The sequence below is a fragment of the Lepisosteus platostomus genome, chromosome 22, assembly GCF_059453375.1.
Source record: "Lepisosteus platostomus isolate fLepPlt1 chromosome 22, fLepPlt1.hap1, whole genome shotgun sequence".
Classification (NCBI taxonomy): domain Eukaryota; kingdom Metazoa; phylum Chordata; class Actinopteri; order Semionotiformes; family Lepisosteidae; genus Lepisosteus; species Lepisosteus platostomus.
Window position 1 is genome coordinate 18,237,069 of NC_142632.1, and position 17,400 is coordinate 18,254,468.

Here is a 17,400-nt window from a genome sequence, read left to right on the forward strand (position 1 = left end):
TGTAGACCTCTTTCTGTGGTACACAGGCAGGCAGTGACTGGTAAACAGATGTGGAGAAATCAATAAAAAAATTGTCATACAAAAAAAATGACAATTCACACTACAATTGTGGATTTTGGAGTCTTATTCCCAGTATATTGATGGAGGGAGAATTTCTGTGTAGAATCGTATGTCTTCTATTTATTTTTTTTAGTCTTTTAACAGTCCTTTAACTGTTTCTCAAGATAAATACGCCCAGTAACTCACCGCTTCAGGAAGGACACCAATGCCGATGAAATGCTGATGGTTTAAGCAAGCGAAAGGGAAGTGGGACCTCCTGCAGCCTGGGAATGGGTAAAGGGATTTGACAGGGATGCATCACAAGCCCATTCCTCTTCCCACTGTTTACACTCTGTACCGACCCTCTTTGCCTGCACTGCTACTACAAAATGTCCTCTCTCGAAGGAATAAAATTAATTAACTTCTGCTTCTCATACAAACTGATTGGAATTACAGCGAATGTTCCGCGCTATGTCTGTTTGAAACATGGTTTGATAACTCCTTTACAGACTCGGCTGACTCCCCACCAGGTCTTACAGTGCACGAAGCATACAGGTCAGTCAACTTATTCTGTAAATCTAAGCATTTGCTTTATGATAAATCAGCAGTGGTGTAACAACTTTTCAATATTACACCAGTTTTGCTCCCCAGATCTTGAGTGTCCCATTAAATGCAGCCTGTTTTATTTACCTAGAGAATTTGCTTCAATCGTGCTAACTGGTGTTTACATTTCACCTCAAACGCTATGCTAGCAGAGCTATACTGTATGTGAACCAGCACAACATATTGCTACTATGGAAAGGTCTTATCCAGCCTGCGCAGTTATAGCCTACTTTAACCACGCTAACCTGCCACATTACAAAAGGCAAGTTAACTGTCCTACCAGTTCTAGATCACTGCTACTGCACATTGGATCCTGCTTATCATGCCTATCATAAAGCACCACTTGGAAACTCAGATCACACAATAATTTTGCTTACTCCGATTTATAAACAAAATAAAAAAAATAAATAAAATCAAAAGTTAAATCAGTCAAGGTCTCGTGCCCAGAAGCTATAGAAAGCCTGGGAGGGTGTTTTGAATGTACAGCTTGGAATTTATTTAGCTCTGCTTGTGCCTCTTTGGATGAATACACTGATACTGTTACATTCTATATAAGTTTCTTTGAAGAGGTATGCATTCCTACAAAAATTTTCAAGACATACAGTAACAAGAAGCCATGGTTCTTAAAATAACAGCAAGACCTATGCCGTTGGAAGCATAAGGTTTCATCAAGGGTGACCGGACTGAATATATTTCAGCCAAATATGAACTGCACTCTGCAGTGAGGAAATCTAAGAGCAACAACAGTAAAAAAACTAGATGACCAATTTTCTGACAACTCAAGAACAGTTTGGAGTAAAATTAAGGAAATTACCAACCACAAGGAAAAAAACTCTGCCACTTTACTGCAGGACGACCCGTCTCCCAGATAAACTCAACCAGTTTTATGCTCGCTTTAAAAAACCTGATGTGAAGGCCTCCTCATTATCATCCCTTTCACTTTTGCCTCCTTCATTCTCTATCCATACTGACGAAGTAAGCCACAGGTCCAGTCAATTTGTCAACTGCAGCCCTCAGCTACTACTCTGATCAGCAGGCTCCTGTGTAAAGGCACATTGTGTGCACAGACTTAAAAGTAATATAGATGATAACTGTCTTTTTCAAAGCAGCCCAGAAAATTTACGTTTCTATTGGTTATGCCCTGTTGTTAAAATACTCTGAATTGATCTGCAAAATTGTGTAAAGAAAGTTTCTAATACTGACATTTCTTTTAGAGAAATAGATGTGATTATGCTGAAACAAATATAAAAATACAATTTATCATTGTCGTAATCATTATACTTGCTAATTATTAGATGCATACATAAAATAATTTTACCGTATCTCTTAATAGCAGATTATCTTCTAATTACGAGCTCAATTACGAGCAACACCACAATCGCCATACAATCCGTCCGTTCTCATGCTCTGACTTTCAGGTTGGGCAGTGGAATGGATTCCAGGGCAAACTCGTTCTTGTTTGATTATCCGTGTGAAATCTCGCCCAATATAACAGGTAAACTCATGCACTGAAATGATGCGCTTCCAAATTAAAGCGACACGCATTTGAATAATTCAAAATACACACGAGGGAACGTCTCCAAACCATGTCTAAGTATCACAACATGAAAGCTGTGCGTACCTTATCTTTATTTGCCTGTATAATGTACTCCGGTGATCTGTAACGTAGTCTTGCGTGCATCGTAAAGGATCCGGACTTCCGGCTACGGAAAACCCGGAGTGGATCGGCCTTTCCACCGGACCCGGACTTCCGGCTACGGAAAACCCGGAGTGGATCGGCCTTCCACTGGATCCGGACTGCCGGCTATGGAAAACCCGGAGTGGATCGGCCTTCCACTGGATCCGGACTGCCGGCTACGGAAAACCCGGAGTGGATCGGCCTTTCCACCGGACCCGGACTTCCGGCTACGGAAAACCCGGAGTGGATCAGCCTTCAACTAGATCAGGACTTCCGGCTACGGAAAACCCGGACTGGATCAGCCTTCCACTGGATCCGGACTGCCGGCTACGGAAAACCCGGAGTGGATCGGCCTTCCAGTGGATCCGGACTGCCGGCTACGGAAAACCCGGAGTGGATCGGCCTTCCACTGGATCCGGACTGCCGGCTATGGAAAACCCGGAGTGGATCGGCCTTCCACTGGATCCGGACTGCCGGCTACGGAAAACCCGGACTGGATCAGCATTCCACTGGATCCGGACTGCCGGCTACGGAAAACCCGGAGTGGATCGGCCTTAGACTGGATCCGGACTGTGAGCAGCTTTTGTCCAATCGGCGCTGAGATTTCAGCAGGAGGCGGGAGACAGGCTCTTGTCCAGTCACACAGCTTCAGTCCCGGGACTTTTCCGAATTCCGGCGGGCGGTGACACTTCCGAGAAATGTCCACTGGGTGGCGACAGAGATACACGAGTCCACGGAGTTTAGTCTCAAAGCGCTATCGGAAAGACTTGAAATCGGAAAGAAATACATTTGTTACATTTTAATCCCATTGAAAAGGAAGATGAAAATATCGTTTGTATTTTAAAACATTATTATACTTGCGCAACATTATTATTAAGGGAATGGTGTGAGAAGAGACCGTGTTTGAACAGTTTAAGACGGATGTAAAGACATTTTATTTCAGAATGTCTTTCTGAAATGTGTCTGTTTCTGTGTTGTAAGAACGTTGAAGCATGGACGGGCCTTATCTGCATTTACCTTGTTGAATCTTTTTTTCCATAAAATGTTCATGTATTATTGCATGTACCCTGACAATACGACTGCTACGTTACGTTTTCTTGTAGTTTTTGGTCTCATAAAGAATACAAAAGACGCCATTCCGGAAGGTGTAGTGGGTTTATTAAAAGCAAATCAAAGTGTTAATAGGACTGACCTCCTTTTGGGTCCTACAACTGATTTATTCTTGGATGGCGTGGAAATAAAGGATAAGAAGTGTAACAATACTCATATTAGAAATCTTTGTAAACCCCATCTTATCCCTTCTTGTTTGTCTTTTTGGAATGCAATGTTTGAAAATATAAACTGGAAGTTAGTTTGGACAATTCCTGATAGATTTTGTATTACAAATAAAGTTAAAGAGATATCGTTTAAAATCATTCATAAGTTTTATCCAGTGAAATTAGTACTCTTTAAATTTAAGCATGAGCAGGATGATCTGTGTGTTTTTTGTCGGGCGGAAAAGGAATCTTTGGTGCATTTATTTGTTAGGTGTAGGTTTGTGAAGTTGTTTTGGACGGATTTACAGAGTTTTGTTTGCAGGCAGTTAAAGGTGTTTTTTAGATTGAATGATTTTGACATTTTATTGTACTGTTTAGTAGAAAATTTGGAAAAAGAGCATTTATTTATAGTCAATTTATTAATCATTCTTGGTAAATTTTACATCCATAAATCCAAATGGTCTAATAATACTCCCCTTTTTAATTTCTTTTGAGGTGGAGCTGAAACGCTATTTAAATTCTATTAAAAATGTGAGAAATAATAAATTCGGTTTTTTATTAATAAATAAACGGCGGTTAACTGTTTATTTTTCTGTTTGTGTTTGTCCTCTTGTACCTAATTTGATCCTCTGATTGTATTTGTATTTGTAAATGCTTTACAAATTTAATAAAAAATTCTTTAAAAAAAAAAGAATACAAAAGACGCGAGTCGATTACGTCAAAATGGTGTCGCACACAGAGCTTATGGGTAATGTAGTCTCTGTAGTTCACTGGGCTGCCCTGCCCATGTGTTTCGCTGATTTGATTGAACATTAGAATTAATTATATTAATACAATTTCAGCGTATTGATCGTGTCTTGTATTTCTATGTCTCTCTTATGTGTTCCCTTGTGTGTATGTTTTCTTTTATTTCACGTGTCTGCAGCGCTGGTTTATCGACGCGGCACATAAAGCAAACCCACTGTCCTCGTGTTCCTTAGCTCCCGTCTTGTTTGCAAACTTTTCTCCTGTGTTTATTTTACTTTGTCAATAAAACGTGGTTGCCGTGGCAACGGAGCTGTAAAAGTTGTTGCGATCAAGGGGTAAGCAAGTACCCCAGGAAACCAGACCTTAAAGATAAGTAGACCTTATCTTTATTTGCTTGTATAATGTACCCCGGTGATCTGTGATGTACTCTTGTGTGCATTGAATAGCATTTTTACTATTTGTTAAAGCAGAGAAAACACAAGGAGGTCGAATTAATCAGCAACGTGAGGTGACTCGTCAGTAAACAAACTCTCCAGCGACGTCTGGATTTCAATAACTCTCTGCCCTGCAATACGGTTTTCCAGGAGTCCGCAGTGCTTAACAAGCAGAGAGCGGAACCACAGCATCCTGGGCCGCGGCTACACACCGACCTCGGGCGACGGACCAGCTGTCGCGCTAAACACGCATTAGATCCGGTTTCGTCGCAGTTAAGTGACGTCAAATGAGCGGCACAGGGCTTGTCCAATCACCGCCGTTAGCTTGAAAAGGCGGGATTTCCTTTTAGTTTTTGTGAGTGACACCGCTCCTAGCCAATCACCACGGACTTCCCTGTTCTTCCACGGAATTACATGCTCTGCCCCTGTTCTCATGGGTCTGGTGTCCTGGGGTGCTGTGTGTGTGGAGTCTGCATGCTCTGCCCCTGTTCTCATGGGTCTGGTTTCCTGGGGTGCTGTCTGTATGGAGTCTGCATACTCTGCCCCTGTTCTCATGGGTCTGGTTCCTGGGGTGCTGTTTGTGTGGAGTCTGCATGCTCTGCCCCTGTTCTCATGGGTCCTGTTCCTGGGGTGCTGTCTGTGTGGAGTCTGCATGCTCTGCCCCTGTTCTCATGGGTCTGGTTTCCTGGGGTGCTGTCTGTGTGAAGTCTGCATGCTCTGCCCCTGTTCTCATGGGTTCGGTTTCCTGGGGTACTGTCTGTGTGGAGTCTGCATGCTCTGCCCCTGTTCTTATGGGTCTGGTGTCCTGGGGTGCTGTCTGTGTGGAGTCTGCATGCTCTGCCCCATTTCTCATGGGTCTGGTGTCCTGGGGTGCTGTCTGTGTGGAGTCTGCATGCTCTGCCCCGTTCTCATGGGTTCAGTTTCCTGGGGTGCTGTTTGTGTGGAGTCTGCATGCTCTGCCCCTGTTCTCATGGGTCCTGTTCCTGGGGTGCTGTCTGTGTGAAGTCTGCATGCTCTGCCCCTGTTCTCATGGGTTCGGTTTCCTGGGGTACTGTCTGTGTGGAGTCTGCATGCTCTGCCCCTGTTCTTATGGGTCTGGTGTCCTGGGGTGCTGTCTGTGTGGAGTCTGCATGCTCTGCCCCATTTCTCATGGGTCTGGTGTCCTGGGGTGCTGTCTGTGTGGAGTCTGCATGCTCTGCCCCGTTCTCATGGGTTCAGTTTCCTGGGGTGCTGTCTGTGTGGAGTCTGCATGCTCTGCCCCTGTTCTCATGGGTCCTGTTCCTGGGGTGCTGTCTGTGTGGAGTCTGCATGCTCTGCCCCTGTTCTCATGGGTCTGGTTTCCTGGGGTGCTGTCGGTGTGGATACCTGGTGAAGAGACCCAGTGAGTGTTTGTGTGGCCAGCTGCGTCAACTTCAATAAAACTGGCCTTTTGGTTTGTTTGAGTGCTGGCTTGCTATGGTGTATTTTTTCTCTCTGTGAACAACACGTCCTACGGCCAACACTACCCACACAGGAGGTGTGTGCGTGACAGCTCCTCAGCTGCAGCAGGAGTCCAAGTGTGCACAGATTTCTTGTTGGGTTTTGTTGTTTGAAGTTTCTGTTTGTATGTAGGAAGCAATTGTGCCATCGCGTGGTCCGAGTTATAGCACGGGACGAGAGCTCCCGAAGAGCGCCTGCCTCCTGCCCGATTCAACGTCTAAAATCATCACAGAACGGTGAGGAGCCTCTGACACAGCCCCCAGTACTGGGTGTGCAGAAAGAATCCTATTGTACAGTTTTGGTGTGAAATGGCCTCCAGTTCTTGTAACATGATGGGTTTCTCTGGACTGCAGTCCCAGTGCACTCCGCTTTGGATTTGCAGTGGTGTTTTCTACAATGGAAAACCCTTTGTTTGTACAGAATGGAAATGGCAGTCTGCATGTTTTAATAATATAATGTGATCATGTACTACAGCTTAAACACTGAGCCAGGTGACGTTTGATTCTAAAAGATTTCTCTATCATTTCAGCGGCGCCTTGTCTGCGGCAGCCCGGCAGCTCCTCCTCCCTTCCAGCTGAGACTCTTCCCTCTCCAGAGGTGGGTTAGTGCTCTCAGGTCATCTTCTCTCACACAGCTGTGGGGCAGAAACGCTACTTCCACTGGGCAGAGAGCAGACGGGCAGTGGGAAGGGCAGCCCTGTGTTTGGGGATCAGGGCTGTCCCTGCTGAGGGATGCTTTCAGAGCCAAAGCAACTGGCTGGGTTATGAACTTTATGGTGTGATCCAAATAAGACATAAAAAGACAGAGAATGAGAAAGAAATAGTATTGCATGTATCTAATCAAAATAGTCTCTTTCAGACAAAACAAATATTGAACAAAAACTTAGTTGCAACACACTGCACTACACTTTCTTCTAGGCTGACATTACCGATAGTTTGTGCTGTCTTCCTTTCAGTCTGCAGGGTGTGCATCGTTTTCCTCAGCTTCCTACACGAGGAATCAGTTTCTCCTGCCCTGGTTTCACTCCTTTATATCTCACAATCTTCTGCAGCTCCTGGAGGCTGACGACATGTTTGCTGTTTCTGAAAAATTGCTGACTGGCTCATCAGCACAATTGCTGATTCAAAATCCTTTACTCACATGTTGCCTTAGCCTCTGTATCACAGAGATGTGTGCTTTTCTGGGTTGGGTAGATCGATAGTGTGCTTTCGCTCAGTTGCTCTGCTCAATGCGTGGTCTTTTAACTCCGGCTGGGTACGAGCACCTCACTCTCCACACGGCTTTCCAAGGCTCTGTCATCGTGTGTGAGGATATTGTGTAGCTCGTGAAACAGTTCCCCCATTTGAGCCCTGGATTTACTGGGTACTTGAATACCTGAATCTTGCCGTCAGTCCTGATCACCTTGTTTTTGTTCTGCAAGGACAAGGCACCTCCCCAGCACTGAACACAAACTGATACTGGCGGGTTGATTGTGTTGTGGTGTGAGTTTGTGTCTGTGGGGGTGAGGTGTCCCCTGCAGCGCAAACAAACATGCAGACTCCACACAGACAGCACTCCTGGAATCAAACCCAGGGCCCCGGTGCTATGAGGCAGCGATGCTAACCACTGTGCCGCAGTGTTGCCCCCTTTGAAAATGTCTGACTTCCGTTTAATTTGAGGTCACAAGCTTATAAATGGTCTCACAACGTTTGTCTCATCTCACGTTTCTCTGACCAGGCCCAAGGACCTGTAGTCACTGACAGCTTCTGCAGTCTGACGGTTCATTTCAGTAGGCTGGAGGGATGGCGCAATTATCCTCAAATCAGTGAGTATTGTTTTGCTCCTGTAACATGAAACATCAAAGAGAAGTCAACAGACTATTCCGTGAAACTGTTCAGACTGGCCCGTGGTGATTTTCTGGGTCCTTTAGTAAGCTGACCGGGACTGTGTCATCGACACACTTTGTGAGAAGCCAGTCTATGTGTTTGCTCTTGTGATCATTCGTGAACGAATGTAAGAGAGTGTAAGAGATGGAGAAGATTCGGCCCTGGAGTGATCCAGTTTTCTATTTAACAACCTCAAACTGCAGGAGAGAAATGCTTCATTTCTAAGATGGAAATATAATCAGAAAGTATAATTAGCCATTTGTGTATATCATGTCAAAAAATGTTTTATATATAAAAAGAATTTAGTAGAGACATTTGCTTAATAAGGCAGTAGAATAAATGTTGTGATGCTGGTGTGATGGTGCTCTCCAACAAACTGATACAAATGGACAGAGAGACAAAGTGAGAAAGAAAATGTATACATAACAGACATATATGCAGAATACAATACAGAGCTGTAAAGTACAGTACCCTAGAGTGAAGATGGAAATCATTCATTCTGGCGCAGAAGAAGTGAATCTGCTCTCAATGGTTTTCCTGTACAAATGGAACACGTTGTGAATTCTACATAATTCACAGGAAACAAAATAAACAACTCATTCACTCCCCTGCTGTCCGTGACCCAGAGCTCAGTAATCATTTCACTACTGAAGATCATGCAGTTTTTAATGCTTTTCATTTTAACATCCTACTTGTTAATATTTCCTCTTAGATGAGAATATTCTCTTCGGCGTGTCTTTACAACTCTTCTCTTATTGCTCCTCTTGTCAGTAATCCGGTGTGAAAGCTCTCTCTGTCGGAATCAATGTCTTACCTCTCCGTCTTGTGTTTCAGGTCTCCTCTGGCTGCTGACCCTGCCGTCAGGACAGAACACATCCCGCACTGACCACACTGCTGGGTTTACTGTACGTGACAATAAAGAGCTTGAGCAACACATCTAATGTGATCTCTGCACGCTTCCCGAGGAGCAGAGATGATAAGGTCTGTGTCTGTTCCCGAGTCTTTGCGAGAGGCCTGTTTAGTCCGTCACTGAGATGATTTTAGATGCCTGTGAGTCGTGCCCACTGAAAAATGAAATAGTGCAGCACAATGAGACTTCAAGCAAAGATCTCATTAGCCCCTTCTGTGAATTGGTGTCTCGCAAGAGATCTTCCATCTCTTTGAAAGTTTCACAGCTTTGACCTCTAGATTAGAAATGACACCAATTGCACATGGGTCCAGCAACGTTCTATATAGTGCACATCACCATCGGGATGAAAAACAAAAATCCCCAGTGGGAGTCCAGTCTTTCCCTGCTACGCAAATTGCTTTTCGTTAGGTGAGGTCGCAAGTTCTTATTGGAGAATGTTGTACAGTTTCTTAATGCAATAGGGCGAGTAAGACTGAAGTTCCCCCCGTGTTGGCCGATCAGTGGAACGAAACTGAAAAAAGCTCCTTGAAACTGTGATTCATACACTTATACACTGGCTCAGCATGGTGCTCACCTGCTGTCCTTGGGTGTCTGCTGAAATTTGATTTTTTTTCAGGAGCACTGTGACCCAGAGCTTAATAATCATTTCAGCTACTGAAGATCATTCAGTTTTTAATGCTTTTCATTTTAGCATCCTACTTGTTAGTATTTCCTCTTAGGTGAGAATACTCTGGTACTTTTCTGGGTCTTAGTTGAGTGAGCTTTATTAGAATAATTGAACAATACTTTCACCTCCACATAACACTCATAGATTTTTCAAGGGTTAAATATGGGAGCCACGTTTCTTACATGTATCCTTTTGTAAGTTGATTCACAAAGCTTTCACCGCCTCCACTCCAGTGAATCACTTTGTTTAGCAAGTGATCAGGTGGAACAGTTTAATTTCTTCCTGCAAATAATGCCTTTTCCTTTTTCATCCCATTCAAGTCTCCGTCCTAGTTAAAGTCATTTTGATGTAGAACGGCAGTGGTCCAGTTGAAAGGTTCAAGGTTTCACTGTGTTTTAGAGTGCAGATAAAGAAGATAATAGGAGAGGAAACTGGAAAAGCCGTGACTCTGTCATTCCATTCAATTCAATTTATTTTCATATAGCGCCTTTCACAACAAGGTTGCCCCAAGGCGCTGAACAATGCAGGTAAATATACATTTTGTGAATACAGAACTGAAGACAATGGAGGAAAGGAACCAAAGACTCCTCAGTAAGGAGAATAAAATCCTCTAGGGGTCCAAGGTCAACTGGCTGCCCAACCCCTTTGGGCATGCTAACATTATATCATTAAAAAAAAAAGAAAGAAATGAATGCGGGTATTAATCCATCCATCCATCACGTCGTCTGTATGTCAGTACCCCATGCAGGTCTCTGCAGACCAGCAGAATCCTCCTAAACGACAGCTGTATCCATGATGCCCCTCTTGGATCCATGGCACTGATGCAGCATTCAACTCACATGGTGCCCAGCCCAGGACAGACAGGCCTCTGAAACTATGCTGTGTACAGTATTTCTCCTCTGCAGCATCCCTGCGAGGCAGGACAGGTGCCTGACCTCTGAGAGCCTTGTAAGTAAGTAGAAGGAGTTTGAAGTCCGCCCTGTACCTGAGAGGAAGCCAATGAAGAGAGAGAAGTGTGGGGGTTATGTGGTCATTCTTTCTGCTCCAAGTAACAATTCTAGCTGCTGCATTCTGTAAGTATTCAAACTCTTTGCTGTGACACATCTAACGTACTTTAGGCAGACAAAACGACCTTAAAAAGCCACATGATTTTTAAGTAGTCTGTCTGTGTGTAGTAACAGTGGTTCACATTATTTCAGAACGTATACTCCCGTCTCTGTAACTTTCCTCAGTCAGCTAGTGAACATTCTGTATTTACACCACGAATGCACTACTTTGTCTCGCGCGCGGTCACACTGGCCGTCCACAGGCACGGGCAGGAGCAGGGAACACGAGGCCGCCCTGTAGTGCCCCTGTGGCTCTCCAGCAGAGGGGAGCACTTTGCTCAACAGCCCTGAGCCAAAGGACCCAGTGATAAAGCTGAAAATCTGGCAAGTCCCCCAGTCTCCCTGGGGCGCTGAAGAGGATTTCATCTGATGCTGAGGTTCCTGTAACTCAACACAAAATTGAACACGGCGAGTTATGAGTTTGTGAAGAAGTGACAACGGAACAATGTCAAACAGGAAGTTAACCTACAGGAAAGAATGAATTGAATCTCTGATATTCAAGCACGCAGTGTGACGTCCACTGTCTATTCAAATCTACTTTGCAAGTCTTACAATTCTTTTTCATACACCGTCTCCTGGTTATTGTTTTGTGAGTGCTTGAACTGTTTCTCAGTAGAAATAAGACCGATAACTCACTGCTTCAGGATGCACACTATCGTCGATGAAACCTGTGGTGTAAGCAAGCGAAAAGAGACAGATCCTTCTAAAACACAGAGGCCATCGGGAGGGCAGAAACACTCTGCAACAGGTAGGAGCTGTGGAGCCGTGATTCCCCCGAGCCAGAGCCCTCGTCCTCCCTCGACAGCGAACTGAGCTCCAGCGACTGGAGCAGCTACCTGCCGTCGTGGGACCTCCTGCAGATTGGGAACGGGTAAGGCAATTCGACACGAGCCCACTCCTCTTCCCACTGCTTACACCCCTATAACAAATAGTTTCAGGGTATTATTCAAGTACAGGATAAAGAGATGACAGGTGTTCCCAATTGGCTGAGGATACAACTCTCTCTCTCTGAGAAAGCACACAGAGGTGGACAAAGCAATTAAATGCGTTTACAAGTCATTTCCTCTGTTTCTGGTCTTTCTTTACATATCAGAAAAGTGAACTGGTGGCTGTTGGAAAGTGTCTGCTCCGTACGTAATATACATGTAAAAGATGTGATTAAATATCTTGGTATTAAGATTTTCAAAAAGGTGATTTTGTGATTTGATGTTCTCTACCTTAGTAAAATAAAAAAAAAACTTTATTCATGGTTGCTATTTGTCAAACACGGGCAGAAGGAGGCCTAAATGCTACAGGGTTTAGAGCATCTAATACCGATACCGACAGCATTATTTACAAAATTAAGCAAAGTAGGTGATGTATGTTTCCCTAATTTAATCATTCAGGAACTAGGTATTGATGCTTTTAAGAAACTAACAGTAGCCCATCAGAAACTATGGAAGAATTTACAACCTTTATTAGACTACAAGGAAAACAATTTAGTTATACTTGTACTAATAAATACTTCAGATCCCTCTCGCAATCTCACAATATCTTGTCAAACTATTTTGGAGCACCTCTTTGGGGAAAGTGAGTGGAATCAAACATGACTATTGTCAAACAGATTTTGTATGAATAATAAGGTTAAGGCGTCAGTACAAAATTGTACATTGAATCGACCCGGTAAAGATACACAGTGTGCATAGATTTAAAAGTAATATAGATGATAATTGTCTATCTCAAAGCAGCCCAGAAACCTTACGTTTGTTTTTGTTTTGTTCTGTTGTTAAAACACTCTGAACAGATCGGCAAAATGGTGTAAAGAAGGCTTCTAATTCTGACATTTCCTGTAGACAAATTGATGTTATTTTACTGCTCAATACTGCTGAACCGAATCTAAAATATAATGTATCATTGGCTTAATCATTATACTCGCTCGTTATTAGATGTAGAAATAGCCTAAAATGAGAAATAATCGAAAATTGAATAATTAGACCGTCTGTCGTAGTAGCAGAGTGTACTTTTCGCCTACTTGATGTGGTCGAGCAACTCCACAATCGCCATACAATCCGTCCGTTCTCATGCTCTGACTTTCAGGTTGGGCAGTGGAATGGATTCCAGGGCAAACTCGTTCTTGTTTGATTATCCGTGTGAAATCTCGCCCAATATAACAGGTAAGCTCATGCACTGAAATGATGCGCTTCCAAATTAAAGCGACACGCATTTGAATAATTCAAAATACACACGAGGGAACGTCTCCAAACCATGTCTAAGTATCACAACATGAAAGCTGTGCGTACCTTATCTTTATTTGACTGTATAATGTACTCCGGTGATCTGTAACGTAGTCTTGCGTGCATCGTAAAGGATCCGGACTTCCGGCTACGGAAAACCCGGAGTGGATCAGCCTTTGCACCGCACCCGGACTTCCGGCTACGGAAACCCCGGAGTGGATCGGCCTTTCCACCGGACCCGGACTTCCGGCTACGGAAAACCCGGAGTGGATCAGCCTTCCACTGGATCCGGACTGCCGGCTACGGAAAACCCGGAGTGGATCGGCCTTTCCACTGGATCCGGACTGCCGGCTACGGAAAACCCGGAGTGGATCGGCCGTTCCACTGGATCCGGACTGCCGGCTACGGAAAACCCGGAGTGGATCGGCCTTCCACTGGATCCGGACTGCCGGCTACGGAAAACCCGGAGTGGATCGGCCTTCCACTGGATCCGGACTGTGAGCAGCTTTTGTCCAATCGGCGCTGAGATTTCAGCAGGAGGCGGGAGACAGGCTCTTGTCCAGTCACACAGCTTCAGTCCCGGGACTTTTCCGAATTCCGGCGGGCGGTGACACTTCCGAGAAATGTCCACTGGGTGGCGACAGAGATACACGAGTCCACGGAGCTTAGTCTCAAAGCGCTATCGGAAAGACTTGAAATCGGAAAGAAATACATTTGTTACGTTTTAATCCCATTGAAAAGGAAGATGAAAATATCGTTTGTATTTTAAAACATTATTATACTTGCGCAACATAATTATTAAGGGAATGGTGTGAGAGGAGACCGTGTTTGAACAGTTTAAGACGGATGTAAAGACATTTTATTTCAGAATGTCTTTCTGAAATGTGTCTGTTTCTGTGTTGTAAGAACGTTGAAGCATGGACGGGCCTTATCTGCATTTACCTTGTTGAATCTTTTTTTCCATAAAATGTACATGTATTATTGCATGTACCCTGACAATACGACTGCTATGTTACGTTTTCTTGTAGTTTTTGGTCTCATAAAAAATACAAAAGTATGAGTCGATGACGTCAAAATGGTGTCGCCCACAGGGCTTATGGGTAATGTAGTCTCTGTAGTTCACTGGGCTGCCCTGCCCATGTGTTTCGCTGATTTCATTGAACATTAGAATGAATTATATTAATACAATTTCAGCGTATTTATCGTGTCTTGTATTTCTTTGTCTCTCTTATGTGTTCCCTTGTGTGTATGTTTTCTTGTATTTCACTTGTCTGCGGCGCTGGTTAATCGACCTGGCACATAAAGCAAACCCACTGTCCTCGTGTTTCTTAGCTCCCGTCTTGTTTGCAAACTTTTCTCCTGTGTTTATTTTACTTTGTCAATAAAACGTGGTTGCCGGGGAAACGGTGCTGCAGAAGTTGGTGCGAGCTGACCTCTAGGAGGTAAACAGTCGGCTTTTGTAATCTAATCAGCGAGCAAAGCAGAAACGTTAGTCTAAAAAGCGCTGGCTGGAGTATTTTGTGGACATTATGCAGAAGAAAAGGAAGAAACGGTGAGTCGCAGGCTGTCGGTAAATATCAGCGCTGGACACCAGCCTCACACCGCTGGGCTCACTGCACCATGAGCGAGTCCGTCGGCGCCTCCTCCTGCTGGGGTGTGTTACTGCAGGAGTGAGGAGTCTCCGGTCTCCGGTCGCGTCATGATCTGCAAGTGGAGGTGAGAGGTGGCAGCGCTGGGAGCCTGGATTTAGTTCCTGGGGTGCTGTCTGTGTGGAGTTTGCATGCTCTGCTTATGTTCTCGTGGCTCCAGTTTCCTTGGGTGCTGTGTGTGGAGTTTGCATGCTCTCCTTATGTTCTCGTGGCTCCAGTTTTCTGGGGTGCTGTGTGTGTGGAGTTTGCATGCTCTGCTCATGTTCTCGTGGCTCCAGTTTTCTGGGGTGCAAAATTCTGTTTATTTCACAAGACGGACCCGGGCAGCAGCATGTGTCTGCAGCGCTCATCCTGCCTGCATGTTTGCAAACTTTTCTCCTGTGTTTATTTTACTTTGTTAAATAAAACGTGGTTGCTGGGGAAACGGTGCTGCAGAAGTTGTTGCGATCTGACCTCCGGGAGGGAGACAGCTGGCAAAGCCGAAACTTTAGTCTAAAAGGCGCTGGCTGGAGTATTTTGTGGACATTTTGCGGAAGAAAAGGAAGAAGCGGTGAGTCGCAGGCTGTGTGACAGGACTGTCAGGGAAATGTAAGCGCTGGGCTGAGCGAGTCCGTCGGCGCCTCCTCCTGCAGGAGTGAGGAGTCTCCGGTCTCCGGTCGCGTCCTGATCTGCATGTGGAGGTGAAAGGCTGAGAGACGGCGCACATGCTCTGCACATGTTCTCATGTGTCTGGTTTCCTGGAGTGCTGTCTGTGTGGAGTTTGCATGCTCTGCTCATGTTCTCAAGGGTTTCCTGCCGCTTCTGCAGTCCAGTGTTGGTGAGTCTGTCAGGTTGATTGTGTTGTGGTGTGAGTGTGCCCTAAAGGGGTTTTAATAGTATGGGGTTTGTGTGTTCACTTGTATGCAGACCACTGGAGAGACCGGTTGTTTTTTGCCAGGCAGACTAATGGCTGCATATTCAATTCCAGCTACTGATGTTGCCAAACCAGCAAGTGGGACAGTGTTTGAAAACCCTTTCAATGAAAAGTTTGAAGAACAGTGTTGCTATTGTTCTGTTTAATTCGAGGTCACCAAGCTTATAAATGGTCTCACAACGTTTGTCTCTTTTCAGGTTTCTCCGACCCGGAGAGTGAACAAAGAAGTGATAAGGGCCCATAACACCTAAGCTCGGCACTCTCACACTCTTCAGCCACACGAGCTTCCTCCTGGTAAAATACTGGGCAAGCCCCTTTCTGACAGGGACAGTGGAAAACCCCCTGAGGGAGATGGGCTGAGGGGAGGAATAAAACCATCTGAGCCGGAACGGAGCACGCTCCCAATTCCCACCAGACCTGGGAGACCACACAGGCAGCACAAGGGAAGCTGCGGCGCGCGAGTTCACGGAGGCAAGGACCGATGGACGACCACGGGAGACAGTGGCATCGGAACAGAGGTACTGTACAGAGACTTTTAATACCTGAAGGCAAGGAGCGAGAAACCGGCCCGGCTAGCCGCTCCAAACTGAGGGGAATGGAATACAGTTCGCGGGAGGATTTCTAGTGGAACCTGAACGGAGTCTGGGGAAATGGGACCGGCCTCTCGTTCACTGGGGCCATCAAAGACTTTACAGGTACGAAGAAGAATCGTTCGAGTGGCCACTCTTCGGTACTTGACAGAAAAGACTGCCGTCCCTCTGGATTCATTATGACCCTTGGAAGGACCTTTTGTTGCTGCTGTTTTCGTTGTGTCTTTGGCTGATGGTGAATGTGGATAGAAAATAAAAAGGTCACTTATACGATACACATGCTTGTCGCTGGTCTGTGTGGGCATTGGTGGATCTGGGAGATCAACAGAACCTGTTGCATTGCTAGGTGCCGTAGTCATATATGAGGCAGGAAATAATTGTTGTTTGAGGGGTCACCTCACTCTGACACGAACGTGTTGGGAAGACGCGCCAGTTCTGACGTTAGTGCGACGGGTCTGTAGGCATTAAGGCAGGTTCTTGTGTCCTTTTTTGGAACAGGAACAATAACAGAAGATTTGAAGCAGTCTGGCACTGTGCACTGGGACAATGATTGCTTAAAAACGTCTGTAAAGATTGGAGCGAGTTGGCCAGCACAGGGCTGTAGTGTGGCTGGAGATACACAGTCAGGTCCTGCTGCCTTTTTACAGTTTTGCTTTTTGAATAGCCTTAACATTTCCTGTTCTTTGCTTCACAGGGCATTCTCAAGACTTGTTAACGGCGTCAAGTCTTCGTGAGAGATTGAGTGTGAGTGGGTGTGGCACTCCAGTTGAGTGGGGGACAATAGCTCATCCCCAGGATGTGAATTATTTGGACGAGTTGCGAGACTGCCATGGACAAGGTCGTTGGAGATCCTTTGTGTTTCTGGCCTGCTGTAAAATGTGTTATCTGGTAGAGAGTGATCAAGATGTATCTGAGGGGATTTTCTTTTGTAATTGGTAACAGTTTGGAGACCTTTCCAGACAGATAAACAGTCTTTGTTAGCAAACAGTTGTTCCAGCTGTGGACAGGAGGGGAAACAAAAGGTAGAGAACTATTTTTAGAGAAATGGTCCTAAAGGAACAAAGCATAGTGTAGGATGCCACTAGCTTAAGTCTTAACAGCACTGCATGAGAGGAGACTCCGGTGTCTATTTGTTCCGAGGGATCCTCAGAAAGGTCAAAAGGTTGCAAACAGATAGGAGACTGGTTATATGCCTGAAGCTTAGCTAGAGGAACATAACATTGCTGGAATGCTGAGAGGGGAGGTTATCAG

The 17,400-nt window shown here is 45.1% G+C and overlaps 4 long non-coding RNA genes across 4 annotated transcripts; 3 read left to right on the forward strand and 1 right to left on the reverse strand.

The window, feature by feature from the left end:
- Window positions 1–5,693: 5,693 nt before the first annotated feature.
- Window positions 5,694–6,822, forward strand: LOC148643730 (uncharacterized). Its single transcript, XR_015929019.1, has 2 exons — window positions 5,694–6,472; window positions 6,766–6,822. It is a non-coding gene; the product is annotated as an uncharacterized LOC148643730 (long non-coding RNA).
- A 1,116-nt stretch (window positions 6,823–7,938) lies between these two features.
- LOC148643731 (uncharacterized) lies at window positions 7,939–9,037 on the forward strand. Its single transcript, XR_015929000.1, has 2 exons — window positions 7,939–8,040; window positions 8,936–9,037. It is a non-coding gene; the product is annotated as an uncharacterized LOC148643731 (long non-coding RNA).
- Window positions 9,038–10,132: 1,095 nt separating this feature from the next.
- LOC148643732 (uncharacterized) lies at window positions 10,133–13,394 on the reverse strand. The gene is made up of 2 exons (XR_015928999.1): window positions 13,064–13,394; window positions 10,133–10,663 (listed from the first exon to the last, which is right to left on the reverse strand). It is a non-coding gene; the product is annotated as an uncharacterized LOC148643732 (long non-coding RNA).
- Window positions 13,395–14,736: 1,342 nt separating this feature from the next.
- On the forward strand, window positions 14,737–16,424 carry LOC148643733 (uncharacterized). The gene is made up of 2 exons (XR_015929003.1): window positions 14,737–15,196; window positions 15,757–16,424. It is a non-coding gene; the product is annotated as an uncharacterized LOC148643733 (long non-coding RNA).
- The last annotated feature ends 976 nt before the right edge of the window (window positions 16,425–17,400 follow it).